This window comes from Aegilops tauschii, chromosome 6 (assembly GCF_002575655.3).
Source record: "Aegilops tauschii subsp. strangulata cultivar AL8/78 chromosome 6, Aet v6.0, whole genome shotgun sequence".
In the NCBI taxonomy this organism is placed as follows: Eukaryota; Viridiplantae; Streptophyta; class Magnoliopsida; order Poales; family Poaceae; genus Aegilops; species Aegilops tauschii.
In genome coordinates, this window is record NC_053040.3 from 139253637 (window position 1) to 139276562 (window position 22926).

Below are 22926 nucleotides of genomic sequence, written 5' to 3' on the forward strand. Positions count from 1 at the left end.
TTGGTTCTCAAAACTGTGGGAAATACTTACTCTACTTTGCTGCATCACCCTTTCCTCTTCAAGGGAAAAACCAATGCAAGCTCAAGAAGTAGCAGGAACACAGTAGTAGATAGCAGCCGGAGCAGCAGCGCCTGGAGGAGTAGCGCGAACTAGAGCCACAGCAGCAACTCGTGTAGCTACAGCATCAACAGTGCGAACGAGAGCAAGAGCGGAGCAGCAGCACAAGTGAGGGGAGAGCAGAGCAGCAGCGCGAGCGAGCGAGAGCCGTAGCAGCAGCAGCGCGAGCGAGCGAGAGCCGTAGCAGCAGCAGCAGAGCAGCAGCGTGAGCGAGTGAGAGCCAGAGCAGCAGCAGCAGCAGCTCCAGCTGGTATGGACGCCGCCATCGAGGGAGCCTTGCACTGGGGGAGAGCCACCGTGGAGATATCGCTGGCGGTGCCAACTACGAGGTAGCCGCGCCATGGGGGAGTGAGGTCGAGCACCGGCGGCGCCGGGAGGTCAAGTTAAGGAGAAGGTGCGATGCGATGAGTGTACAACCTCTTTGGTGGTGCCGAGTAGGCCTCGGCTTCGTCCGAGGAGTCGGTGAGGATGCTGCGGTTCCGGTGGAGGAGGTTAAGGCGTGCTGTGGGGATGGAGCAGCCACGATAGATGAGGCGATCGTCGGAGCAGCTCCTTGCAGGTGGAGGACGGGGCGGCTGAACCAGCGGGACGACGTGATCGACGATGGATCCTCATCCGGGGCGGTGGATGAGGGACGTCGAGCTGTTGCGGTGGGCGACGTCGTCGGGGAAGAGGCTCCGGCTGGGCAGCGGGGGGTGGCGGATGGAGGATTTCGAATGGCGAAAAGGAAGTGATGGGAGGGGGAACCATGACTTAGGGACGCGCTTGTCCAAAATGTAGGATGTGTTACAATAGTACCCCCACCGATTTGATCTAGTGGCCCTATCGTCTCAGGGTTAGAAGGGGGATTTCGCGTGTCGGGGTTTGGCAGTTGGAGGGAGTTTTCGCGTGCGTTGTAATTTCGGGATAGCAAGGCGCGGGTTGTGAAGGCGCGAGTTTTGGGAGCACGATATCTGAATTTTTGGGATAACAAGGCACGGATTGAATTTTAGGGTCAAACCTAATGTGTAATAATGTACGTACCAAATCAATCCGCACTTCCCTCAAAGGAAAAAATGAAAGAAATAAAACTATTCGCACCACGCAAAGAGAGAGTCTTGTCCCGTTTTACTGTACAAATGCTATTCAAAGCTATGAATCCATGTTATGTCCAATTAAATTTTTTTGTTGGCTGTGTAATGCATGTAACCTACTCATACCAACATTTTAGTGCATTCCAAATGTCTATACTATCGCTGCAATTCGAACTAAATTTGAATTCATTTCTCTATTTGAATAAGAATCTACAATCATGATTGTTAACAACTTAAACCATCATTCGTGTATTATCTTAACAACACACCACATGATTACTATAGAGATAGATATGAACTATGTGTACTATATGAACTTGAATTCAAAATTTTGAATACGCTGGATGTTGATTCCAAATAATAGTACATTTGATGTACTAACTAGATCTTCATAATCTAAACCATGTTCCATACGTACACCGTGTTTATCACACAAAGTATAGTGTCCCGCCCCACTGTTCAAGATATCTTGAGATATTCTGATAAATTGGCCGATTTATCGCTTATTCTTGTGTGACCGATAAGATAAATCGGCTGATTTATCAGCCGATATGGCAATAAATCGACCGATATGCCGATAAACAGGCCGATTTACCCCTTATCATGGGTTGACCGGTAAGTTCCCGATAAGCGATATCCCCAACATTTCCCTGTCCCCTACATTATGACATGTATTTAGCCCTGAGCTGCAAAAGCCACACATTATCACAAATTATAGTCAATTTTCTATATATTATATGTAGTATAACATGTTCATAACCACACCATGCGTGTCACCATTATATATATTCATTCATGCATGCGTCAGTTTAAAACACTATGATATCTTCTTCAAATATCCGAATCCACTTTTTTATAATGAATTGTGATCTCTGTTCGTGCTTTAGACCCACACAATCGTCTTCTGTTTGTAGCTAGCGCTAACTTCCTATCGTGCATGCACACGCCCGCCCCCCCTCTCACCCTCTCTCAGCGTCCCCTCCATCGCGCACACTCGTTATTTCTCTTTAGGTCGTTCACCCATGGTGTATGTAGGCCCCCCGGTTCCTTCTTTCCGGCACACACCAGTCAATATACCTCTCTAGCCAAGTGTGCCTACCACAAACACACACTTCCCCTCTTCTCTTCTCACCGTCCATGCCCCCTATGTCCAATACGGTTCCACGCAGGTGCACACTCCCGCCCCTCTTTACATCGATCTCATACTCGCACACTCCTCCCCCCTCGACATAGTAGGCCTCTCGTACCACCTCCTAGCCGCACCCCTCTCCCGCTGTCCGTCTCTCTGGACCTTATTTGCTTCTAACACATGCATGCATGTATACCTACCGATCTCCCTACGTATAGCTAGGTCGACTATAATTCTTTTTCCCCACGCACCGATCGATGTTCCTCACTAGTTATGTCTCTCCCTTTCTTCGACACACGATGATTGATCTTCCTATGTAGTTACGTCTGCTTACCACAACCATATCATCCCCCCTCATCATCTTTGCATACCTCCCGACCCGTCTCACATGCACGTGCATAGACAGGCAGACATCCCCTCTCTTATTGATATTGCACTCATACCCTCCACTTGTCTCGCGGCTTCTCCCACCATTTGTGAGAAGCAAGTCCACCACCAACCTTCCGACACTCTACCTTTGTCTCTCTCCCAACCTTATTCCTCCGCTACACATATGCATGGATGTTGATCGATCTCCCTCAGTACATAGCTAGGTCTCTCTCCTTCTCCACACATATACCAGTCGATCTACCTCTCTATAGTTAGGTGTCGGGTGGTTGGTGCGACATATGCCAAGGGATGGCTTATCATTGTGGGAGCCAATAAAACGTCGCCGGTGCCTGGAAACGGGATGAGGCGAAGACATGCACGCCGGCGGATCTTACCCAGGTTCGGGGCTCTCCGAGGAGATAACACCCCTAGTCCTGCTCTGCGGGGTCTCCGCATGATCACTAGATCGATGAAAGGTAGCTACAATCGCTCCTAGAGCTGTTGAGATCAAGGGAGAAGAAGAACAAGGCTAGCTCTTGCTTCTCTCTATCTATGGTGTGTGTGTGCTATGCTTAGAAGCAAACTATGCTCAGAGGCCAACCCTTTGCATGGGTGCTCCGGGGGGTTTATATAGGCCTACCCCCGGGGGTACAATGGTAATACGGCTGGGCTCTGGTCCCAGCCGTCAGTGTCTACGCTCGCCGGCTTCTCCGCCGGCTGCTGGGTCCCGCCGGCTGGTGGGTCCCGCCGGCTGCCGGCTACTTGGTCGACAGGCCGGCCCCACCGCCTAGGGTCTTGTCGGCGGCTGCTTACTGTAGCCGCGCCTCTGATGACGAGGGCTTTGTCGAGGTAAGCGTGGCTACAATGGGCCGCCTCGGGGGCTCTCACTGTAGCCTTACCTCGTCTTGTCTCCTTAATGGGGCTCCTGCTTCGAGGAAGGGAGTAGCCGGCTTCTGGAGGCCGGCTACGCTCTCGGCCGACTGGGAAAGGCTGGGTCGCCTTCACGCCTCTCTCTGGCTGAAGGGGCCCGCCTCCCGCGGGCCGTACGGGAGTCGGTCGTGGGTGACGTCGAGGCCAGCATGGCTATAGTGCCGAGCCGCACGGGAGATGGCCGTCCCGTACGGCCTCCTATAGCCATGCCCGCCTCGGGCTTTGGGGGTAGTGGGCCGCACTGTGGCCACATCCCGTCGTGTCGCCGTTATGTGGGAACAGCTTTGGTGGTTATGGTCTCAGCCGGCTCCTAGGAGTCGGCGTCCTTCTTGGCCGGCTTCTTGGAGTCGGCCACCCCGTAGTCGTCCTGGGGAGGAGTTGGTGAGGCTGGGTTGCCTTCCGGGAGTCGGCTTCAGAGGTAGCCGGCCAGGGAAGGCGGCCCAATGCTCGGAGTGCTTGGAGGCCCGAAGGCCTGATAATTTTTTCAGAAGAACCAGGGGCAGTCGGTTAGGCTACCCGTGGCCATTTACTCCGACAGTAGTCCCCGAAGCTGATTGGGCTTCGAGGTCGAGTGGGGGTTGAGAAGCTCGATCAGCTTCCTATCGTGACAAGCCGGCAGCTGGGAGCCGGCCTTGGTCAGGTGCGCCGCCTGAGTCGAAATCTTCTTGAGTCGGAGGGCGGGAGCCCGCTGGCACGTGCATCGGGCCGCGGGCCGGCCACGGGCCGGCGGCGAACCACGTGGCCGGAAAGCCTGCCAGCCCACGCGCGTGACGGGACGTCGCCGCAGGGATGGGGCCCACCACGTCCGCGCCCCGGCCCAGGCGCGGATCCTTTGTATCCCGAAACCGCCCGGACGTTCTGTGCGGCAGTTTCGGCTCGCATGCATGCGCAATAATCGCGAGACGTGGGGGGAGTGGGCATAGTTAATCCCACGTCCGCCCCCCACGTCCGGCCGCTTCGGCCTCGTGAGGCTATAAGTAGGGGGAAGTGGAGGGCGGCAGGCCCTCGCACGCTCCTCCTACTTCCACCGTCTTCTTCCTCTTGCCAGCTCTTGCGACAACGCCTCGCCGCCGCGCTCTTCCACCGCACGCTCCTCCGCCGCCGTGATAGCTTTCGCCATGCCTCCCACCGTAGAGCGGTTTGGCGGGGATTGGGACGGCTCAAACGTCCATGACGACCACGTCGACTTCCTCCGCGACACGCGGCGGCTGCCCAGCGCGGACAAAGTGGAGGTCCGCCTCGCGCCGGAGAAGGAAATCTCGCCGAGGTCGCAGGAGGGCGAGCGGGTGGTCTTCCGCTCGCACTTCTTGCGCGGCTTCGGCCTGCCAGTGAGCGCCTTCTTCCGCTCCTGGCTCGACTTCTATCAGCTCCAGCCGCACCATCTCACCCCCAACGCGGTGGTGCTGCTGTCCGCCTTCGTCACCCTGTGTGAGGGCTATCTCGGCGTCCTCCCCACCCTTGAGCTCTGGGGGGAGTTCTTCCAGTCGAAGCTGGGCACGCGCAGTAAGGGCGTGCCGGCTCATACTGGCGCCTTCATCGCGTCACGGAGATCGGCTGCCGACAACCCCTTCCCCTCATCACGCTGATCCAATCGGTGAAGAAGTGGCAGAAGTCATACTTCTACGTGCGGAACATCGCTCCACGGGGCGACTACATCAACCTGCCGGCTTACGTAGCCGGCCCACCGGTGGGCAGGCTGCCCCAGTGGTCCTTCCGGGCTATGACGCTGTCGCAGGCGGGAAACGCCGCCATCTCCCGACTGCGGGTGATGGTCCAGTCGGAGGGCCTGACGGGGCCCGACCTTCTGGCTGCGTTCGTCACGCGCCGGGTCCTTCCGCTCCAGAGTCGGCCTCATCTGATCTGTCACATGAGCGGCCAGCTCGATCCGAGCCGAATGTGCACCAAGGAGATGCCGCGCCATGAGGTCGCCTACATGGTGAACTACCTTGCGAACTGCGAACTCACCGAAGAGTGGCAGTTCGGCAAGGAGCCGTATAGCCGAGCCAATCCGCCGCCTACGGTATGCTCTCCCTGTGTCTTTCTCTCTCTCTCTCTCTCTCTCTCAGCCTTGTTGCCGAGCATCTCTTGGCCGACTCTGACTTAGTCGGCTTGTTCTTCGACAGAGCCCTCTGCTTCGACCGGCCGGCGGGTCAGACACGGAGCGCCGCTTCATCCCCGACCGGACCGAACATGACCTGGAGGACCCCGACCTGGGGGCGGTCCATATGGACGACGACGTCGAGCCGGGCGGAGGCCAAGCCGGCGGCGAAACAGGCGGCTCCGGGTTCACCACCACCTTTGACGACTGGCCGGACGAGGATGAAGCCGAAGCCGTCCCGCGCCGCCAGCCGGCATCTGGACGCGGCGCGGGCTCCTCCGCCGCGCAGCCTGCTCGGGGTGGAGGTAAGAAGCATCGCGCCGCCCAGGGCTTGTTCGGCAGCCGAACGAAGAAACCCAGAGGCGGGGCGGCAGCTACCAGGCGGGAGGAGGCGGCCGCGAAAGCGGCTCGTTTCCGCAAGGTGGTGAAGCAACCGCAGACCGTGTCGGCGTAAGTCCGAATCTTTCTTTGTGTACTCTCTTTCTTTCTTTTCTTTGGTGGTTCTTGAACTCTCGTCTTTTTCTTCAACGATCAGAGCTCCGTTGTCACTCGAGCGGGCGGCTGCCGGCTCCGTCGTCGAGTCGCCAAGGGGCTCTGGGAGCACCACCCGCCGCGTGGACCCCCGCGCCGACCTCCAGGAGGCGACGGAAAGGAACGCGCGGGAGGCGCGGGAGGAGCAGGAGGCACGGGAGGCAGAGGCACGGAAGGCGGCCGCCGCCCAGGCGGCACGGGAGGAGGAGGCGGCGAAGGCACTCGCCGAGGCCGCAGCCAGGGCCCAGGCAGAGGCTGAGGCCGCGGCGGCAGCGGGGGAGGTTTTGATGGTCACTCCGCTGCGCGTCATGGCGCCTGGGGGCATGGAACCCTCGCCAGGGGGAGCCAGCGGCGACCAGCCGGGGCTGGGGTGAAGCGGCGACAACGTCATCATCTTGCTGTCGGGACCCCGATTCCAAGTCACACCGATCTAGCCTGTAACACCTCATATCACTTTGCGGCCTCACGTACGGTACTCCCACGGGTGTCGCCTTACCATGGCCCGGGACCGTTTGCGCCTTTTGGCTCGCGTATATGACAATGTCGCTAGCATCCATATGACAGAGAACCCGGGCCGACATGGCTAGTCGTGAACCCAAAGCGGCACTAACGTATGGGGACAGGCATACATGAATCAACATCGAACATGTCGGTCAGCAGCGTGCGAATCCGGGCTGTGGCACTGGGCTAACAGGACTCCGGGAACCCGGGCTGTAGCAGGCTAGGCAGGACTCCGGATGTCACCGCGTGACATTTCCCCGAAGGGACAGACACAGGAACGAAGTGAATCACATGCCGGCCAGTCAAGTGTTCCGGAGCAGTAGTGCTGGGCTAGCAGGACTCTGGTGAACCGGGCTGTAGCGGACTACTATGGCTCAAGGAGGCACTAGACTACATTTCCCCATAAGAGAGGCTGCTAAGGATAGACAACTAGATTGTCGGATCCCACACATACCAAGCATTTCAATCATACACACAATATGCTCGATATGTGAAAATACAACATGGCATCACAACAAGACTCTACGACTCAGAGTATTTATTCATTAGGCTCCGAAGAGCGAGATATTACAAACATGGGTCTCATGACCCAACATTCAGAGCATACAAGCCAAACACAAGCGGAAGCTTAACATGTCTGAGTACAGACAACTATAAATGAAAAAGGCTGAGAAGCCTGACTATCTACTAGATCCTGCCGATGGCACAAGATCGTAGCTGAGGTATCAAGCTAAACGTCGAAGTCCACACGGAACTACTAGCGAGATTGACGTCTCTCTGCAAAACATAAAATAAGCAAACGTGAGTACAAATGTACCCAGCAAGACTTACATCAGAACTAGCTACATATGCATCGGTATCAACAAAGGGGGTGGTGGAGTTTAACTGCAGCAAGCCAGCTTTGACTCGGTGGCTATCCTAACTACGACTGCAAGTAACTCTTTTGAGGTGGCGCACACGAGTCCACATATTCACCATATCAATACACCACTATGGATTCACCCCCGTCTCCCTACAAGAACGCCATCCATAGCACTCATGCTTATCTTGCGCATTTTAGGGTATCCACTTTCACTTGTCTATGAACTGTTATAGGCAACCCAGAAGTCCATTTCCGCGGACACGGCTATTCGAATAGATGATCTTAACCCTGCAGGGGTGTACTTCGACACACACGCTCTCACCACTTACCGCCGTTTACACGACATGTACTCGGCAACCTTCAAGCGAAGGCCCAGCGAGGGCGTCGGCCACAACCTACCTAAACACTCAAGTCTCTAGTCCAGGTTTATCGCCTATTCAGGTTCCATCCGCAGGGAGTCCGGCCGAGGTTTCCACATACGGCCCCGAACGATGTGTGCAGGGTTTCCGAGACACCAAACGGGCGCCCGATACACCGTGCCACGTGCCTACCGCATCACAGCCCACCCCTCGGTCAGCGCTGTCCACGGCCTCCAGCATACTACAAACACCAGAAACTACTTGCAACTCCTGGACAGAGGACAGGGGTGATTAAGAAGCCGAGAGGGTCCATTGGTTTCGGGCCCAATGCGTGGTAGTAACTGTATCATGGATCACAAACACAGAACTCAGTTCCTGAGGACGGCTTCAATGGGACAACCCACCATGTACTCCTACATGGCCTCTCACCGCTACCTTTACCAAATCGTGTTCACACACTTAGCTTACACACAGTAGGACATGTTCATTACCATTCCAATTCATCCCCGATGAATCAGACCTGACACAACTCTAAGCATAGCAGGCATGACAACCAATCATGAATGAGTAGGCACATCAGGGCTCAAACAACTCCTACTCATTCTAGTGGGTTTCATCTATTTACTGTGGCAATGACAGGTCATGCAGAGGATAAGGGGTTCAACTACCGCAACATGTAACAGTTGAATCGATGTTGTCCTAATGCAGTAAAAGAGAGCAGGAGCGAGAGAGTGGGTTTGTATCGGAATGGACAAGGGGGTTTTGCTTGCCTGGCACTTCTGAAGATATTATAGTTCTTCATCGGTGTCATCGATCACGTCATCGGAGCATCGGCTACTGAGAGGGGACGGTTACCGGCAAACAGAGAAGGACACAATCAATGCAATGCGACAATATGATGCATGGTCATGACATGTCAAGAATGTTATGATTTACACTAATGCATCTAGCAACAGTTTAAATGAGGTCCATATGAACTAAGGGTTCATATGCAAACCCATATTTAGCATTTATAATGTCATTATCATGTTTTCCCCTATACAGCAGGTATAACTTAGTTTTACATGCATGAAAATGATACAGATGGATAGATTGCATTTTTCTGATAATTTTTCATATATAAATTATTTCATTATGAGCTACGGTTGATTTTATATGATTTTTAGAAGTTTATACCATTTTCTGGAATTTTCTGAATAATAATAAATCCAGAAAATGAGTTATTGCGTCAGCACTGCGTCACTGTGACGTCAGCTGGTCAACAGCGGCTGGTCCAGGTCAAACCTGACCAGTGGAGCCCACTGGTCAGTGACTCAGCTAAGTAACCAAATTAGTTAGTGCTAATCTAAGTTAATTAGTCCATGGACCCACACGTCAGTGGCTGTGTGTTTAAACTTAAGTTAATTTAACACTTAGCTAATTAACAGGGGCCAGGGCCCACTAGTCAGCGGCTAACCTAACTAACCTAAATAGGATTAGCCCTAACTAGCTTAGTTAGTCGGGCGGGGCCCGCAGGTAAGTGAGAGAGAGAGGTCAAACCTGTGGTCAGACGGGGGTCAAACCCCAGGTCGAACGGGTCAAACACGCCGGCGACTCGACGCCGGCGAGTCCAGACGCGGCGGAGCACGTCGGAAATCGTCCACCGGCGACCATTTGGACAGCGGATTGGTGCTACGCGCAGCTGAGGCTCGTGCGCAGCTAGCAGTGCAAGCGGGAGGGTCTGGGGTGGACGGAGTTGACGACGGCGGGCTCTTTTGCGGCCGCCGGAGTTCGGGTGGGTGCGGGGTTAGCGCTGCGGCTTGCAAACAACTGGCTATCGCGCTAGCGTTGCTCTAGGGGACGTCGCGAGTGCAACGGACGCACGCGCGGGGCCATTTGGTCGCCGGAGCCACGGCGGCGAGCTTCGGGCATGTGGCTAGTCTAGCTAGAGCTCGAAATCGAGCACGGGAGTAGGGGGAAACGGTTCAGGGGCTCACAGTGAGTGCAGAGGTGGCCTCGGCGTGCTCGGGGAAGCACCGGAGCGAGCGGGGCGGCGAGAGGGATCTCCGGCGTTGGGAGGTTGAAGACGACGACGTGGAGGCACTCGGGGGCGTCCGGCGTTGCACAGCTCGACGAGGAGGAAGAGGGATACTAGGCGGAGCTCTTGGGCATCTCAGGGCGTCGCCGGGATGGCGGTGTCCGCGGTGGTGGCGAGCGGCGGCGACGGAGGCGTTCGGGCAGGAAGAACAGAGGAGGGGCAGAGCGTTCGGGGGAGAGAGAGGGAGAGCCGGACGGCTCTGGGGGTCGCGTGACATCGTCCAGACGCGTTGAGGCGGAGCCAGGCAGGCAGGGAGGGAGGAGGTGGCCGCGGCGTGTAGCTGCGCGCGTCGGGCACGTGCCCTCGCCTACTGGCGCGAGGAGGAAGGCGACAGGAGAGCGCCTGGTGGGCTGGGCCGCCAGCTGGGCCGGCCAGGTGGCTTTGGTGGGTGCCAGGTAGGTATCTTCTCTCTCTGCTTTCTGTTTTTCTAATTTTTTTTTGTTTTCTAATTATTTGCCTCTGTTTTGAGTTTAGGAAAAATACCAAGGCATTTCCTAAAATCCTGAAAATATTCATGGACACTTGCTGAATTATTTCAGTGGCCCAAAAATAGTTCTAGCATTATTTGAACATTTAAATTATTTATAGCATTTAAATGCCCAAAAGTCAAATACAATAAGATTTAATTAAAAAATCCAGGATGGCCTAGAAATAGGTGCATCATTTTTGGCAGAGGTTTTCACCTTTAACAAAAATCATGAACTTTTCTAAAGGGCATTTGGGTTCATTGAAAATATTGTTTACTTGAACCTAGTTGAATGCATTTGGTGCTAGGGTTTCAACATCCCCATTTCAAGTTTCTTTGAAAATTAAACATGATGACATGAGGAACAAGCAAAAGTCAAACAAGGGCTGATCTGGGGCTGTGACAGCTCACCCCCACTAAACAAGAATCTCGTCCCGAGATTCAAGACGTGAGGTAAGAAGACAGAGGGACACAAGCTAACACCATCTTCATGATCCAATTGCTCTTCGCGAAGATTTGATCCGTTGCTTCAATTAACGTTGACGTCTTTGCTTTCGAGATCTTCATCCGACACGATGACGACAGAGAGGGAAACTCTACAGGATCGATCTTCTTGAAGATCGGGCACTCAAGATCAACTCATGGAGTGAGACGTTGAAACATCCCGAGTTGAGACACAAAACACATCGAGAGGGATGGAAGAACAAACGATGAGATTTGATTTGGTGGGCAACAATCCTGCGCTTAGGTAGGATGGTGCATTGTTTCAAAGTAGCGTGGAGATAATTGCCACGATTCCATAATGGGGCACCTTGGGAAGGGTGACTCGTAGAACTATTCCTTAAGTGGCAGAAAGAATTACTTTTGATATAGAGATCATTGAAACTCTTTATACGAGCTTAAGGCAAATCACAGCAATCGTTTGGCGGAGTTCGACGGAATGGCATACTCGGACTAGAATGGATGATGTGAACTACCTTGTTGAAGACAATGCAAGGGATGATTTGCTTGCGCGTGCTCTCAAGACCTTGAGCATTTCCATATTCATCAAGGTTTTACCATTATCCGTGTCGAGGATCCTGGCAACACAACATACTACCATGATGAACGGTGATGGAGGATGCGGGTGCAAAGGAGGACATCACTTTCTCAGATTTTTCCTTAGCAATGCCAAGAGGCAAATCTGGATGATCGACCGAGAGACATTTAGCACTCCGCTTCTAATGTTCTCCTTGATGCACTAGCATATCCCATTCATAGATATGGTTTGATATCTAGAACATCAAGTAAAGGTCGGACTTCGGGTGCGCAGGAATCCATAGGGAATAACTAGTGGAATAAATCCTAAGAAATCCTTATGGGGAGGTGGCCAACTTCCTTAATCAAGATACTACAATAATAGGCCTTCCGGCTGGATGTGTTGGCCACGACATCCACTTTACCGGTTATCGAGAGGGCAATATTATAATTCTTGGGAAATGTTCCAACCATCATATCTGCCTGAGATTCAGATCTAGTTGGTTTCAGTATATTCCAGACTCATCAAGTCTAGAAACAAAATTAAGGTTTGCAACACAAATCGACGAGAAGACGTTGCAAGATTCTCGGGAGATGGACTACGGTAGTAAGCTCCAAAACATGAGCTGGTTCTGCTGCAAACATGTGAACACGTTGTCCCAGACAAGCATGCCCACATGGTAGTCTTACAATGAAACACTACCGAGTTCTGGTTGGGAACCATCAACGAGGATATCGAAGTTCTTTCATAAGTCCGGATTAGCTCTTATGAAGGAACTCCTTCTCCTTGAACAAGTCAGTTAGTGGCTTGGTGTGCTAGGGATACATATAGAATGAAGGTTGCAAGTCTCCATACCACGGTATACTTCGCACATATGCATGACTGACTTGGGATGATTCCAGAGGAAGCAAAACAAACTTTCTCGAATTCACGGCGGCAATTTGCATCTAATGCACATGAATTAGAGTAAGTCACTTCTTTCATCCAACATATGCTTCCTGAACGGAACACGAAGATAATGCTTATAAAGTTTCCAATACTAGCTGGATGTTCAACACGAGTCATGGAGAAGGTAGCAGTGTTGCTGATGGGCTCAACAACAATTCATCCAGGTTTCCATGGAGATGGAATTCCATAATTATGTGAACAAGTGATAGCATTGGTCAGACCCAAAGATATAATGGTGTATGCTCGGGGGATCAACCACGAGTAAGACAACATTATGAACATCGTTGGTTCTGATTTGATTTGACGATAGCCCATACTCGAATCAAAGCGTTGATACGACAATAGGTCCAACAACTGATCACAGGGACCAATCGATGAAGATATCATCTATCTTCAACACACGCAAATATATCCCTTGAAATGAACTAAGCTGGCAAGCTTTTATCTTCCAACTCTCCAAGTTGTTGTTTAGCTTGACCAACTAGCTCAGGGGTATCCAACACGGATTCTTGGAGAAGGGGTGGTTTACAGGAAACCGACTTGATCGCGAATTCAACATAGCGGTCAGGTGACAACCTGGTGATACTTCCGAGAAGATATTCGGACAATCACGTACCACCGACATGTTATTAAGATCGAGAACAATCTTGCTTTTCAAGGCAAGACGATATGACCGAACAAGCAAGGACTGACACTATCCTAACCCATTGATCGAAAAGTGCACCGGAAATAAGGACTAGGTAGCACGATCAACCTTGGGATATGATTCAGTAACCAACACGCTAAGGATGAAATTATTGTCCTTTAACTACCAAGCAACGGAGTTGCTAGGAGTATTGATTTCACGCATCATAGTTCACTTGTCGGCATTCCGGTTGCAACAACACGGGACCAAGAAATGAGTGATGATGGCGAGGAGTATCACTAAATCAAGAATTCATAAGAGGTGGTGCAATTCTCATGACACTCTTGACATAAAGATGGTAACACTCCAAGGTAGAACAGAACAAGAACTGGATTGGCATTTGATCTGTGGAATACAACTACTTTGACCCAATCCCAGAGATGGACGAGGTACTGGAGTTTGTTTCTCCTAGTCATTCTGAATAGAACGGCTTGACGGACCACAAGGATAATAAGCATCGATAACATGAATGCACAATTACTCCTGACTATCAATTGATAGACGAGGGTCAGGATACAACTAAAGGGGGACAACTCAAAGGAACATATGTTTTTTTCTGAGTTGTGGATGCATAGATTAGTATGTCGGGCGAAGCTCAACATTTCTTCCGGATAACCCATGGAGAAAGGGTAGAACTGGCAGATTCACAATGTAGAATGGAGAACTCATTAAGAGCACTCTGGTCGTGACCTTTTGGTTCAAAAGAACTCCTGCCAAGAATGGTTCATGGTATTTGGAAGAACGATATTCCACGGACCTCGTGGACTAATGCAAAGGTTACTAATAACCTAAAGGAACGAGCAAACACTATCAACAGGAGGTAAGTGGAGTGAATCTTGGGTTCAAGAACCCAGAAATAGAATGCCTACTAACTAAATGGCATCACGGGATGCTTTCGAGAATAATGGCCAGAATCATCACACTGGGGATGCAGGCATTGCTAGATTACTAAGTGGTCCTCTAAGACACCTAGGGTCATAATAATAACTCCAACATATATGTCAAGGCAACAGAGTACCTCAACTCAACGATTAGTGTGGTTAATCTGGCCCAAAGGAACATCGAGAACAGAAAGAAGGGATTTGCAAATGCATCAGATTATTTAGAAGCCTGGGATGACTCGGACAGCATAACGGCTGTAAATGCTCAAAGGACTTGAGACATCCTACAAGAAATGGTGGCATAACCACTTAACATCACAATATCAATGTTCTGAGATCAACTAAGAACACATGGAAGTAGTAGGAACCGAACTGAGGCTTGAGACCATCAATCCTACGAGTCTACGGATTAGTAACACGTGATCCTGATAGAAAGATGAGAAGGCCTAGTTCTTAATCCCCGTAGAAGAGAAGAGGGTGACTCAGATCAGAAGGGCATAAGGTAAAGGAGTAAAAAGAGCCTTACGTTCCCTTCCACAATCAATTCCCTTATATAACTAAAGCATTTCTAGACTCAACTTCGACCAGTTTGGCTTGGTAATCCTACAGGCAGTCAGGCTCTGATACCAACGCTGTCGGGACCCCGATTCCAAGTCACGCCGATCTAGCCTGTAACACCTCATATCACTTTGCGGCCTCACGTACGGTACTCCCACGGGTGTCGCCTTACCATGGCCCGGGACCGTTTGCGCCTTTTGGCTCGCGTATATGACAATGTCGCTAGCATCCATATGACAGAGAACCCGGGCCGACATGGCTAGTCGTGAACCCAAAGCGGCACTAACGTATGGGGACATGCATACATGAATCAACATCGAACATGTCGGTCAGCAGCGTGCGAATCCGGGCTGTGGCACTGGGCTAACAGGACTCCGGGAACCCGGGCTGTAGCAGGCTAGGCAGGACTCCGGATGTCACCGCGTGACATTTCCCCGAAGGGACAGACACAGGAACGAAGTGAATCACATGCCGGCCAGTCAAGTGTTCCGGAGCAGTAGTGCTGGGCTAGCAGGACTCCGGTGAACCGGGCTGTAGCGGACTACTATGGCTCAAGGAGGCACTAGACTACATTTCCCCATAAGAGAGGCTGCTAAGGATAGACAACTAGATTGTCGGATCCCACACATACCAAGAATTTCAATCATACACACAATATCCTCGATATGTGCAAATACAACACGGAACTACTAGCGAGACTGACGTCTCTCTGCAAAACATAAAATAAGCAAACGTGAGTACAAATGTACCCAGCAAGACTTACATCAGAACTAGCTACATATGCATCGGTATCAACAAAGGGGGTGGTGGAGTTTAACTGCAGCAAGCCAGCTTTGACTCGGTGGCTATCCTAACTACGACTGCAAGTAACTCTTTTGAGGTGGCGCACACGAGTCCACATATTCACCATATCAATACACCACTATGGATTCGCCCCCGTCTCCCTACAAGAACGCCATCCATAGCACTCACGCTTATCTTGCGCATTTTAGGGTATCCACTTTCACTTGTCTATGAACTGTTATAGGCAACCCAGAAGTCCATTTCCGCGGACACGGCTATTCGAATAGATGATGTTAACCCTGCAGGGGTGTACTTCGACACACACGCTCTCACCACTTACCGCCGTTTACACGACATGTACTCGGCAACCTTCAAGCGGAGGCCCAGCGAGAGTGTCGGCCACAGCCTACCTAAACACTCAAGTCTCTAGTCCAGGTTTATCGCCTATTCAGGTTCCATCCGCAGGGAGTCCGGCCGAGGTTTCCACATACGGCCCCGAACAATGTGTGCAGGGTTTCCGAGACACCAAACGGGCGCCCGATACACCGTGCCACGTGCCTACCGCATCACAGCCCACCCCTCGGTCAGCGCTGTCCACGGCCTCCAGCATACTACAAACACCAGAAACTACTTGCAACTCCTGGACAGAGGACAAGGGTGATTAAGAAGCCGAGAGGGTCCATTGGTTTCGGGCCCAATGCGTGGTAGTAACTGTATCATGGATCACAAACACAGAACTCAGTTCCTGAGGACGGCTTCAATGGGACAACCCACCATGTACTCCTACATGGCCTCTCACCGCTACCTTTACCAAATCGTGTTCACACACTTAGCTTACACACAGTAGGACATGTTCATTACCATTCCAATTCATCCCCGATGAATCAGACCTGACACAACTCTAAGCATAGCAGGCATGACAAATAATCATGAATGAGTAGGCACATCAGGGCTCAAACAACTCCTACTCATTCTAGTGGGTTTCATCTATTTACTGTGGCAATGACAGGTCATGCAGAGGATAAGGGGTTCAACTACCGCAACATGTAACAGTTGAATCGGTGTTGTCCTAATGCAGTAAAAGAGAGCAGGAGCGAGAGAGTGGGTTTGTATCGGAATGGACAACGGGTTTTTGCTTGCCTGGCACTTCTGAAGATATTATAGTTCTTCATCGGTGTCATCGATCACGTCATCGGAGCATCGGCTACTGAGAGGGGACGGTTACCGGCAAACAGAGCAGGACACAATCAATGCAATGCGACAATATGATGCATGGTCATGACATGTCAAGAATGTTATGATTTACACTAATGCATCTAGCAACAGTTTAAATGAGGTCCATATGAACTAAGGGTTCATATGCAAACCCATATTTAGCATTTATAATGTCATTATCATGTTTTCCCCTATACAGCAGGTATAAATTAGTTTTACATGCATGAAAATGATATAGATGGATAGATTGCATTTTTCTGATAATTTTTCATATATAAATTATTTCATTCTGAGCTACGGTTGATTTTATATGATTTTTAGAAGTTTATACCATTTTCTGGAATTTTCTGAATAATAATAAATCCAGAAAATGAGTTATTGCGTCAGCACTGCGTCACTGTGACGTCAGCTGGTCAACAGCGGCTGGTCCAGGTCAAACCTGACCAGTGGAGCCCACTGGTCAGTGACTCAGCTAAGTAACCAAATTAGTTAGTGCTAATCTAAGTTAATTAGTCCATGGACCCACACGTCAGTGGCTGTGTGTTTAAACTTAAGTTAATTTAACACTTAGCTAATTAACAGGGGCCAGGGCCCACTAGTCAGCGGCTAACCTAACTAACCTAAATAGGATTAGCCCTAACTAGCTTAGTTAGTCGGGCGGGGCCCGCTGGTAAGTGAGAGAGAGAGGTCAAACCCCTGGTCAGACGGGGGTCAAACCCCAGGTCGAACGGGTCAAACACGCCGGCGACTCGACGCCGGCGAGTCCAGACGCGGCGGAGCACGTCGGAAATCGTCCACCGGCGACCATTTGGACAGCGGATTGGTGCTACGCGCAGCTGAGGCTCGTGCGCAGCTAGCAGTTCAAGCGGGAGGGTCTGGGGTGGACGGAGTTGACGACGGCGGGCTCTTTTGCGGCCGCCGGAGTTCGGGTGGGTGCGGGGTTAGCGCTGCGGCTTGCAAACAACTGGCTATCGCGCTAGCTTTGCTCTAGGGGACGTCGCGAGTGCAACGGACGCACGCGCGGGGCCATTTGGTCGCCGGAGCCACGGCGGCGACGAGCTCATGCGGCGGCGAGCTTCGGGCATGTGGCTAGTCTAGCTAGAGCTCGAAATCGAGCACGGGAGTAGGGGGAAACGGTTCAGGGGCTCACAGTGAGTGCAGAGGTGGCCTCGGCGTGCTCGGGGAAGCACCGGAGCGAGCGGGGCGGCGAGAGGGATCTCCGGCGTTGGGAGGTTGAAGACGACGACGTGGAGGCACTCGGGGGCGTCCGGCGTTGCACAGCTCGACGAGGAGGAAGAGGGATACTAGGCGGAGCTCTTGGGCATCTCAGGGCGTCGCCGGGATGGCGGTGTCCGCGGTGGTGGCGAGCGGCGGCGACGGAGGCGTTCGGGCGGGAAGAACAGAGGAGGGGCAGAGCGTTCGGGGGAGAGAGAGGGAGAGCCGGACGGCTCTGGGGGTCGCGTGACATCGTCCAGACGCGTTGAGGCGGAGCCAGGCAGGCAGGGAGGGAGGAGGTGGCCGCGGCGTGTAGCTGCGCGCGTCGGGCACGTGCCCTCGCCTACTGGCGCGAGGAGGAAGGCGACATGAGAGCGCCTGGTGGGCTGGGCCGCCAGCTGGGCCGGCCAGGTGGCTTTGGTGGGTGCCAGGTAGGTATCTTCTCTCTCTGCTTTCTGTTTTTCTAATTTTTTTTTGTTTTCTAATTATTTGCCTCTGTTTTGAGTTTAGGAAAAATACCAAGGCATTTCCTAAAATCCTGAAAATATTCATGGACACTTGCTGAATTATTTCAATGGCCCAAAAATAGTTCCAGCATTATTTGAACATTTAAATTATTTATAGCATTTAAATGCCCAAAAGTCAAATACAATAAGATTTAATTAAAAAATCCAGGATGGCCTAGAAATAGGTGCATCATTTTTGGCAAAGGTTTTCACCTTTAACAAAAATCATGAACTTTTCTAAAGGGCATTTGGGTTCATTGAAAATATTGTTTACTTGAACCTAGTTGAATGCATTTGGTGCTAGGGTTTCAACATCCCCATTTCAAGTTTCTTTGAAAATTAAACATGATGACATGAGGAACAAGCAAAAGTCAAACAAGGGCTGATCTGGGGCTGTGACACTTGGGGACGGCGCCGGAGCCGACCCCGCCAAGTGGGGCAGCCCAAGGCGGCCAGCCTGATCCGCCGCCTGCACAGTCGGCGGAGGGCGAGCCGGCCGCGAGGGCTGAGGTGGCGGTCCGGGTGCCGCCGAGCCGGCGCGCGGGGAAGGCCGCGTCGGAGCCACAGAAGGCCGCGTCGGAGCCACAGCCGGCCGTGGGCTCCAGCTCGTCGGCCCGAGACGCGGAGGCGGCCAGCGCTACCTCAGGGTGGACGCCAAGCGGAGGGACAGCCATAGTGAACATGGCTGCACAAGACGTCCGGACCCGGCTCCAAAGCCAAGCCGCGGCGCTGAGGCATTTCACCGACGAGTTCCTCGCAACGCGGGCGGCCATCCGGGTTAGTACTCCCGTCTTGTTTCTTCTTGACTTTGCTTTTTTTTCTTGATCTTGATTTCTTCCGTGGGGGCGCGTCAGCGCACCCACTGGGTGTAGTCCCCGAGTTCCGAGTCGGCTGCTGAGCAGGCGGCTTGGAACTTCTTGGAGGTTTTGTCTTTGCTGTTTTTGTTCTCACTTCGGTCTTTTGTCCATCTTGCAGGACTACCACAACCTTCGAGCGGCCGCCTTCAACTCCCAGGCTCGGGAGCTGACTCAGAAGACCGCCGACCTTACTGAAAGCCGAGGTACGTGACTTGATCTTTATCTCATGTGGGGGCGCGTCAGCGCACCCACTGGGTGTAGTCCCCGAGATTCGGGCCGACTGCTGAGCAGTCGGGTCGGATCTTCCTTGACGATTTCTTACTGTTCTTCTTCTTCTTCCGACTTTGCAGCGGCCAACGCCAGTCTGAGGGCACAGCTGGGGGAGTCCCAGACTGCTCTTCGTGCCAAGGATGCCGAGCTCGCCGCCTTGGTGCAGGAGCGCGGCCGCCTGGTCAAGAAGCTGGCCGACCAGGAGGAAGGCCACAAGGCAGCGCTGAAGGCTGCGCAGGATCGCGAAGCCACTCTCCAGGCCGAGTTCGAGACGGAGGCGGCTGGCTGGGCTGAGGCCAGGCAGACTCTGGTTTCTGGCTACGGCCAGATCAAAGATCTGGTTGACGGTAAGCCGCCTACCTCTCCGTCCTTTCTTGCCGTCTGCCACTTTGGCTTGCTTTCTGATTTTGGTGTTCTTCTCTTCCTTTCTTCTTCTTCGCGCAGAGTATTTCCCTGGCTATTCGACTGCCGCCAACCAGACCAACGAGGCCCGTCGCCAGGCGCGGAGGCAAGCCGGCTTTGAAATCTCGCCAACCGCCGACCGCTCGCTGGAGGAACAACTCCTGGCGATCCAGGCTCGCATCCAGCCGGCTCACCGGCTGCTCCGCCGGCTTCAGCGTGCCGGGGGCGCAGGTCTTGGCCGCCCTCTGGCCCGGCCAAGCGGTCCCTCGCACCCCTAGTCAGACCGCCGACTGGCTGGAGGTGGCAGTCGGCCGCTTCGAGGCTTGGAAGGCCTCGGCGGCTCGCTCCGGCGCCATGCGGGCGCTGGAGTTCGTCAAGGCCTGGTATCCCGGCCTGAGCCTAGACCAGCTGGCTACCTGGCGGCAGCAAGCCGACATGGAGCTGGAGCCGGCGCGGCCGGACATCATTCGGTGGGCTTCGGCGACCGCCGACTACACCGACAACAGCGTCTTCGCCCCCGAAGTGGACGACAATGGAGTCGCCCAGCCGGAGGAGTGGTTCGGACTGGACCCGGCGTACGGCGAAGACTCGGCGGAGGAGATCGACTCCAGCGACGAGGGTGAAGAAGAGGAGGAGGAAGGTGAAGACGCCGAGCCGGCTGGTGGAGCAGCCGGCCAGCCTCAGCCTGACCGCACCTCCAGCACCAGGTCGCGCGCCTCCATGCCTCCTGCCGCAGGTGGTGGTCAAGCCAGGGCCCGCTAGTCGGCCACTCCTTCAGCCGGCGAGGCTGCCTTCACCGACCAGCTCGGCCTCCATGTCGCGCCCTAGTCTGCCGTCTTTTGCTTTTCCTGTCTTGTTACTCTTAAGAACAATGTTTGGTTAAATTCGCACAATTCCACCCACTGGGTGTATTCGAACTTATGTCTGTTGCCGGCCTGTTGGCGGCTTTATGTATATATATGACTTATGCATTTGGCCTTTCCTTGTACTTTTTGCTTTTTGTCCTTCTGGTTTTTCCTTTGCCGCCCTCCCTTGGTTGCCGCCTCCCCAGTCAAACAGTTGCTCTGCAATCTGTAGCCGGGGGAGTGCCTGGCCGATTGGGGAGGGGGAAGTACTTTAGCTCTGCTGGACTAAAGCTAAGTTTTTAGGAAGCCGGCCAGCCGGCTGCTCTGGTAGCCGGCAGGCATGTTTGGAGGCCGTCTCTTTGCTATATAGGTTCGTTGTTCCTTAGCCGTTTTTCGTGTGGGCGTCCTTTCTTTCTTTCCTCTTGCTAGTCGGACAGTCAGTTCTTTGAGCTGCGACTTTCAACAAGAGAGGACTCGGGAGCCGGCGCACTACTTTTCTGACTTTAGGAAAAACTTTCGATATAGCTCAAGGCGGCCAGTCCCCGGCCGACTAGTCGAACCCGGTGCCGGACAAAAATTCAAAATGTAATAATACATTCATGGATATGACACTCATCATTCATAGATAAATAAAAGGCAGTCCCCGAGTACTGTTCGGGGGGCCTGTTGGTTTGTATTTAATACAAAAGGGGAACGTGATACATACTGCTTTTCAGCTGTAAAATCGTCTTAGGAGGTTTGCGTTCCATGGTCGCTCCGACTCCTTGCCGGAGTCGTCTCTCTTGCGTGCTCTTGGTTTTTGCGCGTCGATCAAGTAGTAGGAGTCGTTGCCGAGTGCCTTGCTGACGACGAAGGGGCCTTCCCAAGGGGCCGAGAGCTTGTGCTGGCCGGCTATTCGCTGGATCAGCTAGAGCACAAGGTCGCCCTCTTGGAAGGATATTGGCTTGACCTTGCGGTTGTAGTAGCGGCGCAGCCCTTGCTGGTAGATGGCGGACCGGCTGAGGGCTAACAGCCGGCCTTCTTCCAGTAGGTCGACGCCGTCTTCTCTTGCTTCTTTGGCTTCCTCCTCCGTGTACATGGTGATCCGAGGCGAGTCGAACTCAATGTCTGTTGGGATGACAGCCTCGGCACCGTACACGAGGAAGAATGGAGTGAAGCCGGTTGACTTGTTAGGTGTAGTGCACAGGCTCCAGAGGACAGCCGGCAGCTCTTCGAGCCAGCAGCCGGCCGATCGCTCCAGTGGTACAACCAGTCGGGGCTTGATGCCGGAGAGGATGAGTCCATTTGCTCGCTCGACCTGGCCGTTTGACTGCGGGTGGGCAACGGACGCTAAGTCCAGTCGGATGCCCTGCATCGCGTAGAAACGTGCCAGTGCTCCTTTGGCGAAGTTCGTGCCGTTGTCGGTGATGATGCTGTGCGGCACGCCGTACCGAGTAGTGATGTCGGTGATGAATGTTACGGCAGTTGGCCCATTGAGCTTCTTAATCGGCTTTGCTTCAATCCACTTTGTGAACTTGTCCACAACAACAAGTAGATGTGTCAGGCCACCGCGGGCTGTCTTGAAAGGGCCCACCATGTCCAGTCCCCAGACGGCAAAAGGCCAAGTAAGGGGAATGGTTTTGAGGGCAGAAGCCGGCAGGTGTTGCTTGGAACTAAAAACTTGACATCCTCTGCAGCTCTTGACTATTTCTTTAGCATCCTCCAAGGCAGTCGGCCAGAAGAAACCATGGCGGAAAGCCTTGGCCACAAGGGATCTTGAGGCTGCGTGGTGGCCGCATTCGCCTTGGTGGATGTCTTTGAGGATTGCCACTCCTTTTTCTGGCTCGACACAACGCTGGAAGACTCCAGTGACGCTGCGCTTCACAAGCTCTCTGTTGATTATTGTGTATGCTGCGGCTCGTCGTTGCACTAGTCTTGCTGAGATCTCGTCAGCCGGCAGCTCTCTGCTGACTAGGAACTTGAGGATGGGCTGGGCCCATGAGGGAGCTGTGACTTCTTCTGTTAATGTGGCCACCATGACTCGGGTGGGTGGGTTGGGTGTTGCATTGGAGTCGGCCACCGCTTCTTGTGTCGTTGCAGTCCCCGGGCCGACTGCTGCAGTCCCCGAGCCGGGTTCTGAAGTCCCCGGGCCGGGTGCGACTACGGCAGTCCCCGGGCCAGTCGTCGAAGTCCCCGTGCCGCCTGTGGGATTTCTCCAGTCGGATCCGGCTGTTTCTGGTGCAGGCGGTACG